A 24,380-nucleotide genomic window follows, 5' to 3' on the forward strand; every position below is an offset into this window, starting at 1 on the left:
ATCAGCATACTCAGAAGAAATTGCACAACAAATTTTGGGGTCCATTTTCTCCTGTTACCCTTTTGAAAATAAAAAAATTGGGGCTAAACATTGCTTTAGTTCCTGTGAAGCACCTGAAGGGTTAATAAACTTCTTAAATGTGGTTTTGAGGACTTTGTGGGGTGCAGTTTTTAGAATAGTGTCACTTTTGGGTATTTTCTGTCATATAGGCCTGTCATGTAAGCTGTGGGAAAGACTGAGTACAACACGAAGGGAAGAGGGGAAGGGAGCCCAGACAATAGGGAAAGGGGGAGTGGAGACCTCCTAGGCTGATCTGAGATCATCCTGTCTCCCCTATCGTCCATATATTGGTTCCTCACAAATCGCCGCACAGGAACCTAAACCCTGTATTTCCCTAGAGCTTGGCCCTGGATAGGGAAGGAGAGGATGAGCACTAGTCAGTCCCCACTAACAACTAAAGACAACAAGGGAGACAAACATGGGGGAAAGTAACTTAGCTTGAGCCGACTTCAGAGAGATTACACCACACGTCCTCCTAGCATCTGAGAGGAAGTAAGCAGACTGCAATAGCTCCAAGCCTTCATAAGGGAACATGTGAATATGACTGGCACCTCCCTGTAGAAAACAGAAAGTATTTAAACACCCAGACATGGGTGTCAATTAGTAGGAGGGAGGTAGCCGCTGGGTCCTAAAGTGAGACAGATCTAAGAAGGTGCCTATAATGCAAAACAAAGAGATCTTCTGCAACCAACTACTGGGCGACTGTCTTTCACATCTGACACACCCTGATAGTAAAACCCCTCTACAAGTGGCCTCTCAGGACCAGGTTTCTCAGGATAAAAGGTGTGGAATGAACGAATCAACCTGGGAGTGTTCACCTCTCATGCTGAAACCCACATCCTCTCTTCTGGACTATAACCCTTCCAGTGCACCAAGTATTGTAGGGAACGTAGTTGGAGACGAGAATCTACAATGCTCGAAATCTGAAACTCCAGATTACCATCAACCATTATTGGGGGTGACGGTAGAGGTGAGGGCTCAAGATGTTCCACATATTTCTTGAGTAAGGATCTGTGGAAAACATTGTGGACTTTAAGGGCCTGAGGAAGCTTAAGACGAAACGCTGCTGGGTTAATGACGGTGGTTATGACCATGTTGATATCAATCTGTTCACTTTATATTGATTAATTGCAGTGTAGCATTTTTATGGGTATATTTATCCGCCATTCGATTCAAATTTAATTGGTGCAGAAATGGCTATTTTTTATGCAGAATTATACCTCTCATCCAGTCTTTTTTAATTGTGTATTCCCCACTATTTTTTTGTGAGATATATTTGGTTTCTTGTTTAATAATTATGAAATTTATTGGATATTTGTGCAACGTTCCATTTTTATAGGATTTGATATTTGTATGAGTACGTGCAATATGTACCCACCTATTTATACATGCAATAACCTGCATGTCTATTTTTTGGTTAAAGATATTTCCTGTATTTTACAGAGGTTTTCTATTTGTCCAAACCATGGATGTACGTGCAAAGGAAGCACTATGGCAGTCACAAGCCATATCCTTCTTTAAAAAGGATGATACACAGATATTTCAGACCAGAAAAATTCTAGAGAATTGAAGCAAATGCTAAACAAATCATTCCACCGCCGTATTCGGGTCTGGTGGAATAAGACTACATTGGAGAATTATTTGGAGAAAAATCTTGTACCCAGAGGCCTAAGGGTGCGCGTCTTCACCTCTTATGGAAGGGAGGATTCTGACTTTAGCACTCAATGGGACTAAATTTGTGATAACTGCTCTAGACAGTTTATCAATTTTAATTCTTAAAAATAATCAAAAAACATTATGTGATACAGACCAAGAAATTGAAAAACTCCAAAACAAACTTACTCCTATGTTGACCACATCAGAATTGGATAAATTCAAATCTGAGAGTGAGGAGTCGTTTATGACATGGGAGAGAGAAATTAAAACAACAAAAATTAAAAAACTCCAACGAGATCAAAATAACTGCGACACTAAACGTGTATACAGATAGCAAAGACCTAATCCATGTCAAAGAGAGAAATCCCTATCCATCTCATTGTCTACATCTATAGAGACTGAGTCCAGCACTAATTCAGGTGCACAGGACATTCGATTTACAAGATATGGCAAACGTAAACAGGGCAACTACAAAGAATCATTATCCAAGAAGAAAGCTTCCACCAATAAGGACCAACAGACAGCATTGAAGGTAATTAATTTATCAGACAAAATTTTAACACAACCTCAGGGGAGTGTGTTGAGTAAGGGCCTTTCCTTTTCACCCTCATGTGGTTTTGATTTTTTCACAGCATTAAAGGACCTGCATCTTGTAGCATGCAAGCTCATTTTAACATTTTTTTTTTAAAGAAAGGATCATGAACAATTTCCAACGAGAGAAGAACAGGAGGCATTGAGTATTTTACAGAGTCTACTTGATGAACAAGCAACACCAGAAATGAGTAAGTTCACTAAAAATATGAGGGTCAGTCAATAAGTAATGCCTCCTATTTTTTTTTCTCCTTAAATAAGGTAGTTATATTAAATATTCGAATTTGGCACAATTCCTCAAACCTTCTTCTCCAATCCGCAGCAATTGCAACTTCCTGCACCAACAGGTGGCAGGACTGTATCCGTTTGCAAAATGGCTGACATCGATGTTCGTATTAGACAACGCTCAGTGATTGAATTCTTGCATGCAGAAGGTGAAACGCCCATTTGAATTCATGAGAGACTGAAAAATGTGTACGGTGATGCAACAATGGATGTCAATACTGTTAGACGGTGGGTTCGTCGCTGTAACACAGCTGAAGGGCCATCACCGTTGGCTGACAAAATGCGGAGTGGCAGGCCAGTAACCGCAGTGACTCCAAGCAACATTCAGCGAGTTGATGACATCATTCGTGGTGACCGCCAGGTGACTGCAGATGAATTGTGTGGCATTATCAGCCTCAGTAAAGGCAGTGTGATGAAAATTATTGGACAACTGGGATACAGAAAAGTTTGTGCACGGTGGGTCCCAAGAATGCTTTTTACCATGCTGGAATACATGCCCTTGTTAAAAGGTGGACCAAGACTGTGGAAATGGATGGAGATTATATTGAAAAGTGACGAATTAATCGTTAATGTTGTGGTTTTCAACCTATGTAATTGCATTTGAATTTCTTGTCAATTAAAAGGAGAAAAAAATTAGGAGGCATTACTTATTGACTGACCTTCGTATTATACCTCCATCTCAAAAATTTCCATCCATTTCTCTATTCCCGGATATAGAGATATTTGTGAAGCTGGTCAGTGAAGAATTCAAAGGTCAGGTTCGATAACTTGACAAGAGATGAAAGGATGGCTCTGCAACAACTTAACCAGATGACAGATGTAATAATTAACCCCTTAAGGACCGAGCCACTTTGTAGGTTAATGACCGGGCCAATTTTTTCAATTCTGACTGTCACTTTATGAGGTAATTACTCTGGAACGCTTCAACGGATCCCCCTGATTCTGAGAATGTTTTTTCGTGACATATTGTACTTCATGATAGTGGTAACATTTATTTGATATGACTGGCGTTTATTTGAAAAATAAACAGAAATTTGGCCAAAATGTTTAAAATTTTGCAATTTTCAAACTTGAAATCAGAGAGATATGTTACACAAAATAGTTAATAAATAACATTTCCCATATGAGAAAATGGACCCCAAAAGTTGTTGTGCAATTTCTCCTGAGCACGCCGATAACCCTATATGTGGCAGAAAACCTCTGCTTGGGCGCATGGCAGGGTTCGGAAGGGAAGGAGAGTCATTTGACTTGTTTGAATTCAAAATTTGATGGAATAATCAGCGAACACCATGTCGCATTTAGAGAGCCCCTGATGTGCCTAAACAGCAGAAACCCTCCACAAGTGACCCCATTTTGGAAACTAGACCCCTCAATGAATTTATCTAGATGTGTGGTGAGCACTTTGAACCCCCAGGTGCTTCACAGAAGTTTATAACGTAGAGCCATGAAAATGAAAAAAATCACAAAAATTTTCTTTTAGCCCCAAATTTTTTATTTTCACAAGGGTAACAGGAGAAAATTGACCTCTCATTTCTCCTGAGCACGCCAATACCCCACATGTAATTGGCAACTACTTTTGAGGCACAGTGCAAAGGTCAGAAAGGAATTAGTAACATACTTTAGAACAGATTTTACTGTTATGGTTTGGGGGTGCCATGACCCACTAGGAGATCCCCTGAGGTACCGTAAAAGCAGATTCCCCCCATAAATGACCCCATTTTACAAGCTACAACTCTCATTGAACTCATCTAGGGGTGCAGTGAACATACTGACACCAAGGGTGTGTCACAGAATTTTATTCCATTTGGCAGTGAGGAAAAAATAATTAAATTTTTAACGCAAAAATTTTGTTTTAGCCCCAGATTTGACATTTTCACACTGGGATAATGGATAAAAATGGCACCAAAATTTGTCCCATAATTTCTGCTGAATGTGGCAATACCTCATATGTGGCTGTACAGTACTGCTTGGCCTCACGGCGACACTCAGGAGTGACGGAGCGCTATTTGCCTCCTGGAGCGCAGATTTTCCTGGAATAGTTTGCAGACCCCATATACAGAGCCCCTAAATGCTAGAAGTGCAGAATCCCCCCTCAAGTGACCCATTTTGGAAATAATACCCCTGCCAAACATGTGGACACTAAATGTGGTTTAGACACACTGCGGTGCTCAGAAAGGAGGGGGGATTTGGATTTGGGAGCGCAGAATTTGCTGAATTTCTTATGGGGGGCGAAGAGCCATTTAGCTTTTCCAGAGCCTTTGTACTACCCGTAACGTGGAAGCCCCCTATATTTCCATTAACACATGACAGACCTGAGTGGGGGCTTTTATGTGAAGCTTTTATTGGGAACATTTTACATAACATTTTAGATCACATTTATCCTGTGCTCTACACTGAGCACTTACTTTGGGATTTCCATCTAAATCTCCGAATGACATGATTCAAATGAAACCCCGGAGGGATCCATTCACTATAATGAGATGAGGCAGCAGAGTTACTCTGGACTCCGTCTGGCCTCTGTTCAGCGTTATCCTTCTTTTTAGAGGTGCACAAAACTGTTGCTGATCGTGCTTTTATTTACGCCTAAAATGATGGTCACCACCGGATCACAGGTCAGACGGCGTCCACGTTGCTTCCATCTGTCTCATTAAAGGGAATCTTCCATCAGGGGTTTCTGTCTGAATCATGTATTTCAGAGATTTACATGGAAACCCCGGTGTAAGTGTGGCACCCAAGGGGTCTGGTTGCCACAGTAATAGAAATATTATGTCTGAGAGCAAGTGGGAGGTTTCTCTGGTCAGGAGCCCTAAGCATGCAACACTGCCCGCCCAGACCTGGGAGGGGAGGAATCTGCCCTTATAAACTGGGTCTGGGGTGGGATTAGGACAGTCAGAGCCTGGAGACAGTTCCAGACACAGGGAAAGTGTCAGCAAGGAGCTCTGTAGGAGCAGGAGCGAGTGCCAGGGGCTGGAAGCTAGATAGCTCGCCCTGGCTGAAGACATTAATACCGGACACGGAGTCCGAGGCTGTGGGGACATCCAGGTCCAACAGCAGAATCCAACCGGCAGGGGATTCCATGTCCTCTGGCCAGAGAAGCCCGGAGGCACGGTCACAAGCAAGGGACCAGCACCGCCATCGTGAAGCGGAGGCTAACAGAAGGCCCCAAGTCGCCGGCCGTACGGGTGAGCACCACACGGTATACTCAGGGACGTGGGCTACTTCTACCCGCACACAGCAAGGTAGCCAGGAAAGAGTACAGATAGACAGGGAGGCCTACAACACCACCTGGCCAGGGGAGATCCTGCTAGCTCTCAGACTTACCAGGCCTCTACTGCTAGCCAGTACTCCCGGGAGGGTCTGCTTTATAACACCAGTAAAGACCCTGAACTGCACTGCACGGACTCTGAGTTATTCCTGCTGCGCTCGTGCACCATCACTCCCATCATCCACACTAACTGCCCTGAGGCTATACTCCTCATTCCAGTCATCCCATTCTTAGCTGCACACACAACACCGGCCTCAGCGGTCTGCCTTGCAGCGGCGGTCCCCACTGACCGCAATCCACGGGTGGCGTAGTCGGACTATTATCTCACTAATAAGACTGCCACTGAATTGACCACCCTGGGCACGGACCGGGTCAGCGCCACGGAGACTACAATCCCCAGTGATCCGGCTCCGGGTATTCCCCGCACACACGTGCACGCACAACACAGGCCCAGGGGGCGCGTCAACTTTGGCGTAGTCAGCAGGTTTCAAACCAACCCGCCCCAACGGGTATTGCGTGCCTGAAAAAAAAAAGGACTTTTGCACTTACCTGAGAGAAGTTTCCCGCTGTCCGGAGTCGTTTCCCGCTATCGGACGCCATCTTGGGTCATTTCCCGCCATCTTCTGCCGTCTTCCCGTCATCCGCAGCCGCTTCCCGCCATCGGACGCCATCTTCAGGACGCCACGCAGGAAGAAGAGGGGCGTGGACGCCGAAAGCGCGCGAGATCCGAAGCTCCGCCCCACGCTCCGACGCTGCATAAGGTCCTGGAAGAGAGGAAGAGCGACGCTGACGTCACAGGAGCGCGACGCAAGGTCCTCAACCCCGACGATCGACTGCGGAGCCGCGGCCTACGGAAGAAGAGCATCGCAAGGTAGGCCACGGTCCACTTGGGGGGAAGGAGGATGTCGGACACCGAGGGGAGCTCCACCGCCACACCGGCCGCCAGCGCAACCGCTGCTGCGGTCATGCCATTCACCATGCCCTATATCCCGGGGGCAACCTGGCTACCCCAGTACTCAGGGGAGTCACATACCCTAAGTGACTTTAGGGAAAGACTGGATAGCCTCTTCCAGGTATACCCCCTCACGGAAGAGCAAAAAGTGAGCATCCTGGTGGCCCAGTTAATCGGGGCAGCCCAAAGGGAGGTAAAGTCCTGGCCACCTAGGAAGAAGAGGACTGTCAGAGAAATACTAGCCCGGCTGAAAGACACATTTGATACCCGAACCTCAGCCGAAATAAAGCTCAGATTTTACGGGTGCAAACAACGGGCACATGAAAGTATAAGAGACTATGCTCTAAACCTACAAGAGGCCCTGAGAGCCATTAAGCAGGCAGACCCTGACAGCATGTGGAATGAAGACAAGCTGTTGACCGAACAATTTATTGAGGGTCTACTGTGCAATGCTCACTGAACTCAGTTGCGGGCAATGGCCTTACAGGACCCTGACCTGGACTTTGCACAGTTCAAGGACAGAGCCATCCGGGTGCTCCGAGAACCGGCACCAGGTGGCGCTGTGACCCACAGGCGCCCTGCTATCACTTATCACCAGGACGCGGCGCCCTTGTCTGCAGGGCCTGTGGGAGCTGATGCGCAGGCTTTGAACAATAACCCGGCTACAGACCTGCACCATCAGGTCCAAGAGCTGACTAAGAGCGTTGCCGCGCTAACCAGAACTGTGCAGTCTTTACAGGTCTCTTCTCCAGGAAAGATCCAGCTGACATCCGGACCGGAGGACGTCCCGTGGCGCCGACTGAGGAGGACCCCACCGGCCAGAGGAAGACCCAGCGACCGATATAACGAGGACGGACAACCCATCTGCCGCCGCTGCAATCAACCCGGACATATGGCAAGGTACTGTCATTTAAACGGGCACAACCTGGGGTAGAGGGCCAACCCCCAGGCATAAGATCATCAGGCCCATCGAACTGGCGTGATAAATACGTAGGGGGACGTCCGGTCTTGCCTGTGGTACTGGATGGCATTCCTATGAGTGCCCTACTAGACACTGGGTCACAGGTGACTACCATCCCGTACGTGCTCTTCAAGCGGTACTGGAATGACTCGGACATAACCCGCTACCCAGATGACGACCTGAGCATTATCGCCAGCAATGGTCAGCCCGTGCCACAGATAGGATTTAAAGAGGTGACCATCAAGGTTGGTAAGGTTGAACTGCCGGCACAAGGACTGATCATTGTGGACATTGACCGTCGCGAGAGTCACCCAAAAATAACCCTAGGTACTAACGTAATCGAAAACTGTCTTGCAGAGGTGATTCTTATTTTGCAACAGGTTGCCAAGAACGCCAGTTCCAGCCAGCAGCGTGTCCTCCAAAAAGAGATCCGGGCACTGATGAAACGGCAACAGGTGGAACTATCTGGTGGTGAGATTGGTAGCGTGGGAATGTGTGACCCGTTCCCTATTGCCATGCCCCCGAAAAGTGAGATGATGATTTGGTGCCAGGCAGCTATTGGTCTAAGAGGTAGAGACTACCAAGCAATGGTAGAACCCATCTACTCAGACAGTAGGCCCACCATTTTGACAGCACGGGGGGTGGTCGATGTACGCCATGGGAGGGTGCCCGTTCGCATCATAAATATCGGGGAGAGAGACGTATACCTGCCCCGGTATGCCACGCTAGCCAAATTGTTCACCATCAACCAGAACTCTGTACAGGCCATGGAACCCTTGCCTCCATCTCAACCAGATGAAGGTAACGGCTCTAAGAAACCAATGGAGGACTGGTGTCAGCAACTGCATTTGGGTACTGACTCCACTCCCTCACACCAAAAACAGGGAGTCTATCGGGTGGTTCAAGAGTATGAGAGAGTGTTTAGTAAACACCCGCTGGACTTCGGGCGAGTAAAGGAGGTAGAACATCACATCCCCACGGGAGACCATCCTCCCATAAAGGAGAGATACCGACCCGTACCCCCTGCACACTATCAACACGCCAAGGGGATGCTAAAAGACATGAAGGAGGCTGGGGTAATTAGGGACAGCTGTAGCCCCTGGGCATCTCCACTAGTCCTAGTGAAAAAGAAAGACAATACCATGAGAATGTGTGTAGACTACAGGAAGGTCATGTTATGTTCTGCTACCAGAGCTAAGGAAAGAGAGGAGATCTGTCCCTACGATAGAACTCAGCTGAATCCCTACGATGTAACAGGGAACCTGATCCTGCGATCAGACCTGCTAAAGTCCTAAGCTAGTCTGTACGAAGACCTATAGATGTGGGGGAGGTATCCCTACAAGTACTAAGGACTGGGAGGAACATGGGACACCTCCTAACAGAAATAGTAGCAGACAGACGAACAAACAAAATATAAAGAACATAGAGGTCAGTAAACCAAGCAAACTAACAGAGCACAGGCTAGCTAGAAAGTAGATATACAATGAAGTCCAGCAAAGCCAGAAGGGCGGAGCAGGATTAAATAGGCCAACAAGGTCATGTGACCAGCAAAGGAAAAAACCTAAGAGCAAGGTTCTAACAGGTCAACCGTATCACACACAAAGATGCGTACCCGTTACCAAGGATAGAATCCTTAGCTGCATTAAAATCTGCTAACTTCTTCTCTACTTTGGATCTCACTAGCGGGTACTGGCAGGTTCCAGTAGCAGAGGCGGACCGGGAGAAAACCGCATTCACCACCCCGATGGGACTCAGCGAATTTAACTGTATGCCGTTCGGGCTCTGCAACGCACCAGGAACCTTCCAACGGTTGATGAAATGCTGTCTGGGACACCGGAACTTCGAGACGGTCCTGTTATACCTGGACGATGTCATTGTCTATTCCAAGACCTATGAGGACCATCTGGAACACCTGGCAGAAGTGTTTGAAGCCCTGGCAAACTATGGCCTAAAGGTAAAACCCTCAAAGTGTCATCTATTGAAGCCAAAGGTACAGTACCTGGGACACGTGGTGAGTGCTGACGGAGTAGCCCCCGACCCTGACAAGATCACCGTGATTAAGGACTGGCCAAGACCATCCAGCATAAAGGAAGTGCGGCAGTTCCTCGGGTTGGTAGGCTACTACCGAAGATTCATTCCCGGTTTTACCAAGAAGGCAGCTCCTATGCAGGACCTCCTGATAGGCCAGTCCAGGATGGCCAAAAACCAGAAGCCACCCTTCAGATGGAAAAAGCTGGAAGAGGAGTCATTCCGCCAGCTGAAGATGGCCCTCACGGGGGATGAAATCCTGGCGCACCCTGATTACAGCCAGCCCTTTATCCTCTACACGGACGCAAACAACATCGGGCTAGGAGCCATACTGTCCCAGATCCAGCAGGGGAGAGAACGGGTAATTGCTTACGGCAGCCGAAAACTGCGACCCACGGAAAGAAACCCTGAGAATTACAGTTCATTCAAGCTAGAGTTCCTAGCAGTGGTGTGGGCGGTAACCGAACGTTTTAAGCATTACATTGTCTCTTCCAGGTTCACCGTGTACACGGACAACAACCCGTTGACACACCTGGACACTGCAAGACTGGGTGCCCTGGAGCAGAAATGGATGGCCCGCCTGTCCAATTATGAGTTCACGATCAAATACCGGGCAGGACGCTCCAATACCAACGCGGACGCCCTGTCCAGGATGCCAAACCTACCGGACGGAGGGAAAGATCCAGAAGAACTGGAAGAGGTCGAACTCCCTGCGTTCCACCGTCATGGGATTACCCAGTATTCCCACCATGTGAGGGGCCAGCGATCCGCTACGTTCAACCCCTTACCCCACTACAACTGGGCGGAGACGCAAGAGAGTGACCCCGCAGTCCGTCTGGTGAAGGAGATGCTGACCCAGGCTGACATCCGCCTGGACCCAGATGCTCCGGAAAGACCAAGCAACTGTGGATGGAAAAAAGCAGACTGTTTCTCTACAAGGAGAAGTTGTGCCTCAGAATGGTCAATTCCCGGACACATGAACTGATCTGGCAGGTTGTGGTACCGAGACGGGACGCAGCTATGGTGCTGGAGGCCTACCACAATGGGGCAGGGCACTTCGGATGGAAAAAGCTGGAGTTCCTGCTGCGTGAACGGTTCTACTGGAAAGGCATGAGAGGAGCCATTGAGAGATGGTGTAAAGACTGTGGCCCGTGCAATCTAAGAAGGAGGGACCATGCCAGCCAGAGGACTCCCCTGCAGCCCATCCTCACCAGGCAGCCGCTGGAACTGGTCGCTCTGGACCATGTTAAACTGGCTCCAAGCAGAAGCGGGTATGTCTACGCCCTAACCATCGTGGATCGCTACTCCCGGTTCCTGGTGGTGGTCCCTGTCAAAGACTTGATGGCTCAGACAGCAGCCAGAGCCTTCCAGCTGCACTTCTGCCGCCCACACGTGTACCCGGACCAAGTGCTGAAGGACCGAGGACCAGTCTTCGAAGTGGATGTCTTCCAGGAGTTCTGCAACCTGTATGGCTGCAAGAAGATAAGAACAACGCCCTATCACCCCCAAACCAATGGACTCTGCGAGAAGATGAACCAGGTGGTGATAGATCTGCTAAAAACATTGCCCCTGGAAGAACGCAGTCTGTGGCCTGAGAAACTGCCTAATCTGGTGGACCTGTATAACCACATCCCGGTAGGTTCCACCAACTGTACCCCGGCTTACCTAATGCGAGCAAGACCTGGTAAGCTGACTGTTGACCTGGATATGGGAGTCCTGACACCTGAGGACACCTCGCCAGAGGCAGACTGGGATACAGAACGGCAGCAGCAGTACCGGAAAGTACAGGAGAGCGTCGAGCGAAGTCTCTGTCAAGCAAGAGAAAGGCAGGAGAGGACTTATAACCAACATGCTCCCGCTGTTCCCCTAGTACCTGGAGAGCAGGTCTTGAAAAGAAAAAGGCGGCTCCATAAGTTGGACGACCAGTGGGAAAAGGACCCATACACCGTACTGCTCTCAAGCCACAATAATCCAAAGGTGTACGTCATCAGCAAGGATGGAGGAGAGATAACAGCCACTGTCTCCAGAGACCACCTGAAAAAGTGCCCCGAGAAGTTGCAAAGCACGGATGAAGGTCGGGAAGACCCTCAACCCGTAGAGGAAAAGGAGGAAATGATCAGCACCGTACTCGGAGACTTTCCCCGGTCGTGGACACAAGTAAACAACGCTATCGTGGTGCCCGTCCTCACCTTTCTCCAGCCAGCCCCTCAAGTGCCTACAGAAGACCAGGTAGAGCTGGAAGAGCAGCCGGCCCAGGAGGCAGAAGAGTCCACACCAGCAGCGCAGGAGGATCAACCCTCTGCTAGTAGTGAGCCTGCCGTGCCCCTAGTGAGCCAAAGAGTACGCAGACAGCTGCCCAGCTTACCCATAACACCTCCTACACCCTGAAGTGCAGGACCAGTTAGTGAGCTCCGTAGGTCCACTAGAGTCACTAGAGGTCAGATGCCCGCTCGCTGGAGAATATAAAGTAATGCACTGTAAATTTACCTGTTTCTTGAAAATGTTTACGTTTTTTGTTGCTGCCTGTTATTAATTATGTTTCTCAGTTACCCTTCAGGGTTCTTTGGACTAACAGGTTATGGACGCTGGATAACCGGAACAATTTTGTAGATAGATGCACATTGTGCCTCTTGCGAAGACGGCCACGGAAGAGAAAACCTGTCTGGCGTGACCTCCTGGCGGCCCAAAGTAGCTAGCTTCAGCCTTGCAGCCACGCCCAAGGCCAACGCAAGGGGTTTTCTTTGGACAGGTCGCCTACCTCGCTTAAAACTTCACCTTGGGTGATATGGACACCCAGTTACGGAAACGCCATGACCACAAAATGTACTTTTTCATGTTGTCTTGTTATTGTTATACCCTGCATTTATGTTTCTTTAAAAATATGTTTAGTCCCGGAGTACAAAATTTTACTAGGGGGGGAATGTGGCACCCCAGGGGTCAGGTTGCCACAGTAATAGAAATATTATGTCTGAGAGCAAGTGGGAGGTTTCTCTGGTCAGGAGCCCTAAGCATGCAACACTGCCCGCCCAGACCTGGGAGGGGAGGAATCTGCCCTTATAAACTGGGTCTGGGGCGGGATTAGGACAGTCAGAGCCTGGAGACAGTTCCAGACACAGGGAAAGTGTCAGCAAGGAGCTCTGTAGGAGCAGGAGCGAGTGCCAGGGGCTGGAAGCTAGATAGCTCGCCCTGGCTGAAGACATTAAGACCGGACACGGAGTCCGAGGCTGTGGGGACATCCAGGTCCAGCAGCAGAATCCAACCGGCAGGGGATTCCATGTCCTCTGGCCAGAGAAGCCCGGAGGCACGGTCACAAGCAAGGGACCAGCACCGCCATCGTGAAGCGGAGGCTAACAGAAGGCCCCAAGTCGCCGGCCGTACGGGTGAGCACCACACGGTATACTCAGGGACGTGGGATACTTCTACCCGCACACAGCAAGGTAGCCAGGAAAGAGTACAGATAGACGGGGAGGCCTACAACTCCACCTGGCCAGGGGAGATCCTGCTAGCTCTCAGACTGACCAGGCCTCTACTGCTAGCCAGTACTCCCGGGAGGGTCTGCTTTATAACATCAGTAAAGACCCTGAACTGCACTGCACGGACTCTGAGTTATTCCTGCTGCGCTCGTGCACCATCACTCCCATCATCCACACTAACTGCCCTGAGGCTATACTCCTCCCGTGGGGAGTCATCCCATTCTTAGCTGCACACACAACACCGGCCTCAGCGGTCTGCCTTGCAGCGGCGGTCCCCACTGACCGCAATCCACGGGTGGCGTAGTCGGACTATTATCTCACTAATAAGACTGCCACTGAATTGACCACCCTGGGCACGGCCCGGGTCAGCGCCACGGAGACTACAACCCCCAGTGATCCGGCTCCGGGTATTCCCCGCACACACGTGCACGCACAACACAGGCCCAGGGGGCGCGTCATAAGCGCTTAGCGCAGAGCGCAGGATAAATGTGCGCCGAGCAATACTGTGATCTTTGGGAGGCAGAATAAACAAATCTGCAGCAGGTGAAGAATTGGTTTTATTTATTTAATACGCCATTCCTCGTGCAGTATAAAAGTGATTAGGCGACTTTATTCTTCGGTTCGGTGCAGTTACAGCAATGCCAGGTTCATATCGGGTTTTTATGATTTACATCTGTCAATCACTAAAAGACGTTTTTTTTTCAAAAACTAATGTTTGCATCGTCATATTTAGAGAGCTATAATTTTTCCATATTTCGTCCGACAGAGTCATGTGATGGCTTGTTTTTTGCGGGACGAGTTGACGTTTTTATTGATACCAGTTTCGTGCAAATTAAATTTTTTGATCGCTGTCTATTCAGATTTTTGGGAGGCAGAATGAACAAAAAACAACAATTCAGGATTTTTTTTTGTTGTTGTTACTTGTGTGGTAAAATTGATAAGGTAGCTTTATTCTTTGGGTCAGTACGTTTACAGAGTTACCACATTTATGTAATTTTTTTGTTTTTGCGCTTTTACATAATTATTTTTTCTATAAAAGTTTTATTATCTTTGCATCGCTTTATTCTGAGCGCTGTAACTTTTTAATTTTTGTGCTGATGGAGCTGTATGGCGGCTTGATTTTTGCGGAACAAGATGACGTTTTCAGTGGTACCATATTTATTTTCATCCGTCTTTTTGATCGCGTGTTATTCCTCTTTTTTCCAGCGGTATGAGGAAAAGTCATAGTTTCTCATGTTTTATTTATTTATTTTTTTTACGCCGTTCACTGAAAGGGTTAACTACTGAGACACGTTTGTAGATCGGGTCGTTCCGGCGAAACTAAATATGTGTACTTTTTTGTTTATTTTTATTTTTTTTTTACCTAAAAATCTGTATTTATTAGTGTAATTTTTTTTTGTTTTATGTTTTTTGTTAGATTTTTAAAATTTTTGTTTTTATTTTTATGAAACTTTTTTACTTAGTCCCACTATGGGACTTTCACTTTTTTCACTTTTTTCATAGGTATAATGTATTGCAATGCACAAGCATTGCAATACATTATACCTATATTGAAAGCTCCTGAGTAGTGTTGAGCGATACCTTCCGATATCGGGAAATATCGGATCGGATTGGATCGGACCGATACCGAAAAAGTATCGGATATCGCCGATTCCGATACCGGAAACCAATGCAAGTCAATGGGACAGAAATATCGGAATGAAAATAAACCCTTTCTTTCCTTGTAGGTTAATTCTACATGAAGGAAAACAACTAAGAATAATGTAGAATGTATTGGGGGAGGTGGGGGAGACAATAAAGGCATAGAGGTTTAGCCCAATCAAATGGAATAGCAGGAATTAATATTTTTTTAAGACGTTCTGAGTTACGAAAATATTGACTATGTTAAGTATTTTTATATTTTGTCAGATATTTATGTTTCACTACTTCCATGCTCTTCACCTTCTTTTTTACTTCTCCCACACTTTCTCCTTCATCATCCTCAGCATCTTTTTCATCCTCTTCTTCTTCACCTTCTTCATCTTCTTCTTCTTCACCTTCTTCGTATTATTCTTTTTTTTTACATTCTTCATATTCTACTTCTTCATCTTCTTCATATTCTTCTTCTTCATCATATTCTTATTTGTGACAGGCATTCCTGTAGTTGTTATCTATAAAAGGTTGGACATTACATCTTTCGTTCTGCCCGTCACAAAAGATTTACAACAGGATTTGTCCGCGTTCAGTTTGGCCTGCAGCAGCAGGTCTTTTCCAGGGGCACCACGAGGAGGAACGGACTCACCCCCATACACTGCTTAGTCATCTTCTGCTTATAATTTAGATATTATCTTTTGCTCTGATTTTTAGTCTTATGCTTAATGTTCTTCCGCTTTTTGTTCTGCAGCTTCTTGTATTTCTGCTTCTTGGTTTCTGTCTCTTGTTCTTCTGTATCTTGGTGCTTGTCTTCTCTTCTTTGTCCTCTTGGTCAACTTCTTCAGGGTCATCTTCTTGGTCTTCTTCGGGGTGGTCTTCAGGGTCGTCGTCTTCGGGGGTCCTCGTCTTCGGGGTCCTCGTCTTCTTTGGGTTGGTCTTCTGGGTCCTCGTCTTCGGGGTCCTCGTCTTCTTCGGGGTGGTCTTCAGGGTCCTCGTCTTCTTCGGGGTGGTCTTCAGGGTCCTCGTCTTCTTTGGGGTGGTCTTCAGGGTCCTCGTCTTCAGGGTCGTTGTCTTCGGGGTCCTCGTCTTCTTAGGGTTGGTCTTCAAGGTCCCCGTCTTCAGGGTCCTCGTCAGGGAGATCCAGAGTGATTGCCAAGAACCATTTCAAAAAGCTTGAACTTAGAAATGTAGCAGAAGGTACAAGAAAGCTGAGGAACTACCGAGAACCAGCTGACGGTACTGGAACCCGGATGGGTAGCAGAAGGTACAAGAGCCAATGGAACTGCCGAAGACCAGCTGACGGTACTGGAACTCGGTTACTAAGCAGGAGGTACCTGTGCCAGAAAGCACTACCAAGGACCAGCAGACGTTGGTGAAACTTGGATACCGAGAAGGAGGCACCTAATCCAAAGGCACTGCCGAGAACCAGCTGACGGTACTGGAACTCGGATGGGTAGCAGAAGGTACCCATGTAAAAAAAAGTTCAAGGCCGTGAGCCGGCCGCAGTTACCAAAACCCACAGTCCTACAGGGGGTGCTTGTCCTATTGGCACTATGGAACCAGCCTTCATTGCCTGATCCCGCAGCCCACATAGGAGTCACCTAAACTGCAGGCACCATAGAGTCGGCTAACCTGACCGCAACACGACAGGACAACGCATTGGAGGCAAAGTGACGTTGACACTACCCGGAAACAGCTGGCGTCCTGGAACCAGGCTGGGCAGGAGGGAGTACCCGTGCCAAAGTCACTGCCGAGAACCAGCTGACGGTACTGGAACCCGGATGGGTAGCAGAAGGTACAAGAGCCAATGGAACTGCCGAAGACCAGCTGACGGTACTGGAACTCGGTTACTAAGCAGGAGGTACCTGTGCCAGAAAGCACTACCAAGGACCAGCAGACGTTGGTGGAACTTGGATACCGAGAAGGAGGCACCTAATCCAAAGGCACTGCCGAGAACCAGCTGACGGTACTGGAACCCGGATGGGTAGCAGAAGGTACCCATGTAAAAAAAAGTTCAAGGCCGCGAGCCGGCCGCAGTTACCAAAACCAACAGTCCTACAGGGGGTGCTTGTCCTATTGGCACTATGGAACCAGCCTTCATTGCCAGATCCCGCAGCCCACATAGGAGTCACCTAAACTGCAGGCACCATAGAGTCGGCTAACCCGACCGCTACACGACAGGACAACGCATTGGAGGTAAAGTGACGTTGACACTACCCGGAAACAGCTGGCGTGCTGGAACCAGGCTGGGCAGGAGGGAGTACCCGTGCCAAAGTCACTGCCGAGAACCAGCTGACGGTACTGGAACCCGGATGGGTAGTAGAAGGTACAAGAGCAAATGGAACTACCGAGGACCAGCTGACGGTACTGGAACTCGGTTACTAAGCAGGAGGTACCTGTGCCAGAAAGCACTACCAAGCTGGGCAGGAGGGAGTACCCGTGCCAAAGTCACTGCCGAGAACCAGCTGACGGTACTGGAACCCGGATGGGTAGTAGAAGGTACAAGAGCAAATGGAACTACCGAGAACCAGCTGGCGGTGCTGGAACCCAGGGTAAATACTAAAAACAGAGTGGAGCCAGAGGTGTAATTGGAGCAAGTTTTAAATCAGTAGTACAGTGGATGTGGACAAAGCAGGAGAATTTGCCGGACACACAGCAGGGGAACAGCTGACGTTACTGAACCCCAATAACACTGGAGCAAGCGTTGACTGTGCAGACGTCACTTCTGAGCAGCAACTAGCGGTATTGGAGCCCAGGGTAAATACTAAAAACAGAGGAGCCAGAGGTGAATTTGGAGGAGGTTTTAAATCAGTAGTACAGTGGATGTGGACAAAGCAGGAGAAATTGCCGTGCGCACAGCAGGGGAACAGCTGACGTTACCGAACCCCAATAACACGGCAGCAAGTGTTGACTGTGCAGACGGCACTTCCGAGCGCCAACTGGCGGTGTTGGAGCTCAGGGATAATACTGAAAACAAGGAGCCAGAGGTGTATTTGGAGGAGGTTTTAAATCAGTAGTACAGTGGATGTGGACAGAGCAGGAGAAATTGCCGTCCGCACAGCAGGGGAACAGCTGACGTTACTGAACCCCAATAACATGGCAACAAGTGTTGACTGTGCAGACGGCACTTCCAAGCGCCAACTGGCGGTGTTGGAACTCAGGGATAATACTGAAAACAGAGGAGCCAGAGGTGTAATTGGAGCAACTTTAAAATCTGTAGTAGTTAGAATGTGGACAGAGCAGGAGAAATTGCCGTCCGCACAGCAGGGGAACAGCTGACGTTACCGAACCTCAATAACATGGCAGCAAGTGTTGACTGTGCAGACGGCACTTCCGAGCGCCAACTGGCGGTGTTGGAGCTCAGGGATAATACTGAAAACAAGGAGCCAGAGGTGTATTTGGAGGAGGTTTTAAATCAGTAGTACAGTGGATGTGGACAGAGCAGGAGAAATTGCCGTCCGCACAGCAGGGGAACAGCTGACGTTACTGAACCCCAATAACATGGCAACAAGTGTTGACTGTGCAGACGGCACTTCCAAGCGCCAACTGGCGGTGTTGGAGCTCAGGGATAATACTGAAAACAGAGGAGCCAGAGGTGTAATTGGAGCAACTTTAAAATCTGTAGTAGTTAGAATGTGGACAGAGCAGGAGAAATTGCCGTCCGCACAGCAGGGGAACAGCTGACGTTACTGAACCTCAATAACATGGCAGCAAGTGTTGACTGTGCAGACGGCACTTCCGAGCGCCAACTGGCGGTGTTGGAGCTCAGGGATAATACTGAAAACAGAGGAGCCAGAGGTGTATTTGGAGGAGGTTTTAAATCAGTAGTACAGTGGATGTGGACAGAGCAGGAGAAATTGCCGTCCGCACAGCAGGGGAACAGCTGACGTTACTGAACCCCAATAACACGGCAGCAAGTGTTGACTGTGCAGACGGCACTTCCGAGCGCCAACTGGCGGTGTTGGAGCTCAGGGATAATACTGAAAACAGAGGAGCCAGAGGTGTAATTGGAGCAACTTTAAAATCTGTAGTAGTGAGAATGTGGACAGAGCAGGAGAAATTGCCGTCCGCACAGCAGGGGAACAGCTGACGTTACTGAACCCCAATAACATGGCAGCAAGTGTTGACTGTGCAGACGGCACTTCCGAGCGCCAACTGGCGATGTTGGAGCTCAGGGATAATACTGAAAACAGAGGAGCCAGAGGTGTATTTGGAGGAGGTTTTAAATCAGTAGTACAGTGGATGTGGACAGAGCAGGAGAAATTGCCGTCCGCACAGCAGGGGAACAGCTGACGTTACTGAACCCCAATAACATGGCAGCAAGTGTTGACTGTGCAGATGGCACTTCCGAGCGCCAACTGGCGGTGTTGGAGCTCAGGGATAATACTGAAAACAGAGGAGCCAGAGGTGTAATTGGAGCAACTTTAAAATCTGTAGTAGTGAGAATGTGGACAGAGCAGGAGAAATTGCCGTCCGCACAGCAGGGGAACAGCTGACGTTACTGAACCCCAATAACATGGCAGCAAGTGTTGACTGTGCAGACGGCACTTCCGAGTGCCAACTGGCGGTGTTGGAGCTCAGGGATAATACTGAAAACAGAGGAGCCAGAGATGTATTTGGAGGAGGTTTTAAATCAGTAGTACAGTGGATGTGGACAGAGCAGGAGAAAGTGCCGTCCGCACAGCAGGGGAACAGCTGACGTTACTGAACCCCAATAACACGGCAGCAAGTGTTGACTGTGCAGACGGCACTTCCGAGCGCCAACTGGCGGTGTTGGAGCTCAGGGATAATACTGAAAACAGAGGAGCCAGAGGTGTAATTGGAGCAACTTTAAAATCAGTAGTAGTGAGAATGTGGACAGAGCAGGAGAAATTGCCGTCCGCACAGCCGGGGAACAGCTGACGTTACTGAACCCCAATGACACGGCAGCAAGTGTTGACTGTGCAGACGGCACTTCCGAGCGCCAACTAGCGGTGTTGGAGCTCAGGGATTACAGTTCAGGTGGTAGAAACATGAACAGAACAGGAGACCTGGATACTTTTGCCAACAATTATTTATTCTGGAAGAGGACTGGCAAATTCATGAGAGATCCAGGCCTTGTTCATTTTGAGAAAAGTAAGCCGGTCAACGTTATCGGAGGATAGTCGCATGCGACGGTCTGTTAGTACACCACCTGCGGCACTAAAGACGCGTTCCGATAATACACTAGCAGCAGGGCAAGCTAGCACCTCCAATGCATACTGACTTAGCTCTGGCCATGTATCTAGCTTACAGACCCAAAACTTGAAGGGAGAAGAGCCGTCTGGGAGTACACTAAGAGGGCAAGACATGTAGTCTGTCACCATCTGACGGAAACGTTGCCTCCTGCTGACTGGAGCCGTCTGTGATGGTGTAGACATTTGTGGCGGCGGGGACACAAAACTTTGCCACATTTCGGCCATACTGGTCTTGCCTTGTGCTGAGGCGCTGCTTCTGCTCCCTCTTTGTGCAGAGCTTCCTCCACTGCCTCGACGCACTGAGCTGCTTTGTAAAGCACTAGTAGCACTGCTCTCGGTTGTAATGGAGAACATGATGGAATGCACCAGTGCGTCTTGGTACTCCCGCATTTTACGCTCCCGGTTCAACGGTGTTATGAGGCTTTGTAAGTTGTCCCGGTAGTGAGGATCTAGGAGGGTGGACACCCAATAATCAGCCGTGTTGAGAATGTGGGCGATGCGGCGGTCGTTTCTCAGGCACTGCAGCATGAAATCAACCATGTGCTGCAGACTGCCAACTGGCCAAGAAACGCTGTCCCCTGCTTGAGGCGTGATCTCTGCCTGCTCTGCATCACCCCACCCTCGCTCTAGATACTGACTACTAGAGCATTGTGTACCTCCCTCCTCTGGACAGATGTCTTCCTCATCCATTGACTCCTCCTCATCCTCCTCACAAAGTGTCCCCTGCCTAGGCCTTTGTGAGGAACCACGTTGCGCAGACTGTTGAGAAGCAGATGGCATTTGTGACTCCTCATCCTCCACCTCTTCCAAAACCTCGTCCCTTAGTGCTTGCAGTGTTTTTTCAAGCAGGCAGATAAGGGGGATAGTCATGCTGACTAGTGCATCATCTGCACTCGCCATCCGCGTGGAATAATCGAAGGCACGCAAAACGTGGCAAATGTCCTTCATAGAGGCCCACTCAGTGGTGGTGAAGTGTGAACGGCGCGCACTGCGACTTCTTTGCGCCTGCTGCAGCTGGTACTCCATTACTGCTGCCTGCTGCTCACACAACCTCTCCAACATATGTAACGTTGAATTCCACCTGGTGGGTAGGTCACATATGATGCGATGTTCCGGAAGACGTAATCGGCGCTGCAGAGCTGCAATGCGTGATCTTGCATTGCTGGAAAGCCGCAAGTGAGCGCACTCTATGCGGACCTTGTGAAGCAGTGCATCAAGATCCGGATAGTCCCTCAAAAAACTCTGCACGACCAAGTTGAGCACATGTGCCAGACATGGGATGTGAGTGAGGTTGCCTAGGCCCAGAGCTGCCACCAGATTTCGGCCATTGTCACACACTACCATGCCTGGCTGGAGATTCGCTGGCACAAACCACACATCGCTCTGCTGCTTGATGGCATTCCAGAGCTCCTGCGCTGTGTGGCTTCGATTCCCCAAAGAAATTAATTTTAATACGGCCTGTTGACGTTTGGCCACGGCTGTGCTCATATTGGTCACCATAACAGGTAACCGTTCACGGGTCGATGTGGAGGTAGACCGTGACGGCTCCTGCAGCGCTGATTCAGAGGAACTGGAGTATGAGGAGGAGTCAATGTGTACAGACTGGATTCCTGAAATCCTTGGAGTTGGCAGAACACGTACAGCGCCACTCTCAAGATCTGTACCCGGCTCCACAACATTTACCCAATGGGCAGTGAGGGAAAGGTATCTTACTGGTCCACGCATCGGTGGTCAGGTGGACCTTGCTACTGACGGCGTTTTGTAGCGCATGTTTAATTTTTCCCTCCACATGCTGTTGCAGGGCAGGGACGGCTTGCCTGCTGAAATAAAAGCGGCTGGGCACGTTGTATTGTAGGACTGCCAATGCCATAAAGTTACGGAAGGTGTCAGTCTCCACCAGCCTGAATGACGGCATTTCAAGGGACAGTAGTTTAGCAATGCCAGCATTTAGAGCCTGTGCTCGGGGGTGGTTTGCCGAGTATGGGCGCCTTTTCTCCCATGCCTGTGCTAATGATGGCTGTAGACTGGCCTGGGAGTGTGAGGATGACTGGGAAAGTGGTGCTGTGGGTGGAATTACACTGTGTCTCTGTACAACAGTGCCAGAGATTCTTCCATGGCGATCCTGTGAGGAAGCCGAACCAGCTGTGTGTGAGCTGGAGGAAGAGGCTACAACACGAGCTGAAGAGGTGGTAGGTGGCGCTGTAGGTTGGCCTAGGTCTTCAGTGTGTTTTTGTAACTCCACCACGTGCTTGGTCCGCACATGTTTCCAAATATTTGTGGTATTGAGGTTGCTGACACTTTTCCCTCTTTTCACCTTCTGATTACACAGCTTGCATTTGACAAAGCAAATGTCATCTGCAACTGTGTCAAAAAAGGACCAGGCACTGCAAGTCTTGGGAGCGCCCGCTTTGGATTTTGGAAGAGCCATGCTCCTAATGGGTGTCGAAGTGGAGGCTACAGGCAACCAAGTCTGCCCCCTCCCTCTCCCTCCTTTTTGGGCTGTTCGGGGAATCTCTTCCTCAGAGCTGCTCCCACCACCTTCCTGTCCCTCACGCCATGATGGGTCAAGGACCTCATCATCTACACCACCCTCTTCAAACAACTGCTTCTCCTGGGTAGTCTCGACAGCACAGTACGCACCAGAAAGTGGCACCTGAGTCTCATCATCAGATGCGTACTGAGGTGTGCTGCTGACCATAGGCACTGGCCCACCCGCCTCTTCAGATTCAGAGAGACAAAACGGTTGCGCATCACTGCATACTACCTCTTCTTCAAATTCTCGAATTCTGCTTGGCTTGCCCCCTCTTTCCAAGCCAAGAGATTCAGAGAACAGAAGTAGAGATGGCTCCTGTCCAGGGCTCTCTGACTGCCTGGGCAATTTGGCAGGTGGTGAAGAGACAGATGGGTGCTCTTCAGTGCTCAGGACCTGAGAGGATCTGGAACTAATTGAAGTCGATGCGTTAGCTGCCATCCATCCGACAACGGCTTCAATTTGGTCCTCCCGCAGCAGTGGGGTACGGCTAGCTCCTACAAAGCTGCACATAAAGGACTGTTCCCTGGTAAAACTGGGGGATGCTGAGTCACTGGTGCCCACAGCAGGCACAGAATCCCCACGTCCTCTCCCTGCAGGCACAGAATCCTCACGTCCTCTCCCTGCAGAAACTCCACGCCCACGACCACATGCCTTACTCCCTGCCTTCTTCATCTTGGTAGACTGATAAAGATAGGCAGAAAAGTACTAAGGGCTTAGTGTGCTTATTCCTGAACAGCTGCTAACAGGAATAAGAAACACTAATTTTATAAAGTGTGGACTAGACTTTAATATGAGCTAATGTGGCCTACACAACTGTAAAGTGGAGTGTTTGGTGAACTTTATTTAGGGTTGTCACAAAAAGACACTGGATGTGCCTAAAGATGTAATAACGATAGTATCACAAACTTTTTGTAGCTATTACAATGTAGGAAGGTAACCTACAATGCAATAGATGAGGCTGCAAAAAATAGGCTAATACTAATCTGGCTGGGGCTGCAGGGCCCAATGCTGCAGAAAGGCTCCTCTAACTACTCCTATATAGTGTGTTTGGAACCAATTTAGCTGAATACGGATGGAACCACCACACTAATAGGAGAAATCAGGAAAAATTATGAATTGGCAAAAAAGGACAATGTATGAGGCAGTGACACACACTGAGTGCACTACAACCAGACGTGGTTGAAGCACACACTACAGGGTGAGCTGCACTCACACACCAGACCTTGCAGACAGCGGTGAACAGTATAGATGCAGAGCACTGTGCACTAGCGCTGCAAGACCAAAAAAATTTCTCTATCTACTCCTATATAGTGTGTTTGGAACCAATTTAGCTGAATACGGATGGAACCACCACACTAATAGGAGATATCAGGAAAAATTATGAATTGGCAAAAAAGGACAATGTATGAGGCAGTGACACACACTGAGTGCACTATAACCAGACATGGCTGAAGCACACACTACAGGGTGAGCTGCACTCACACACAGAGACCTTGCAGAAAGCGGTGAACAGCACAGAGAACTGTGCACTAGCACTGCAAGGCACAGCGATTTATAAAGTAGCTTGGGTAAAGCAGAATAGACCAAATAGGTAGCTAAAACTGTCCCTCAGAACAACAGCATCCTATCCCTAACTGAATTCACAGCAGAGTGAGCTCAAAATGGCGGCGGCGGCTTTTATACTGCATCATGACATCATTTCAGCAGCCAATCACAGCCATGCCATTA

The sequence above is a fragment of the Phyllobates terribilis genome, unplaced genomic scaffold (assembly GCF_046119375.1).
Source record: "Phyllobates terribilis strain yellow unplaced genomic scaffold, ASM4611937v1 Scaffold_2__4_contigs__length_985480577, whole genome shotgun sequence".
NCBI classification, from domain to species: domain Eukaryota; kingdom Metazoa; phylum Chordata; class Amphibia; order Anura; family Dendrobatidae; genus Phyllobates; species Phyllobates terribilis.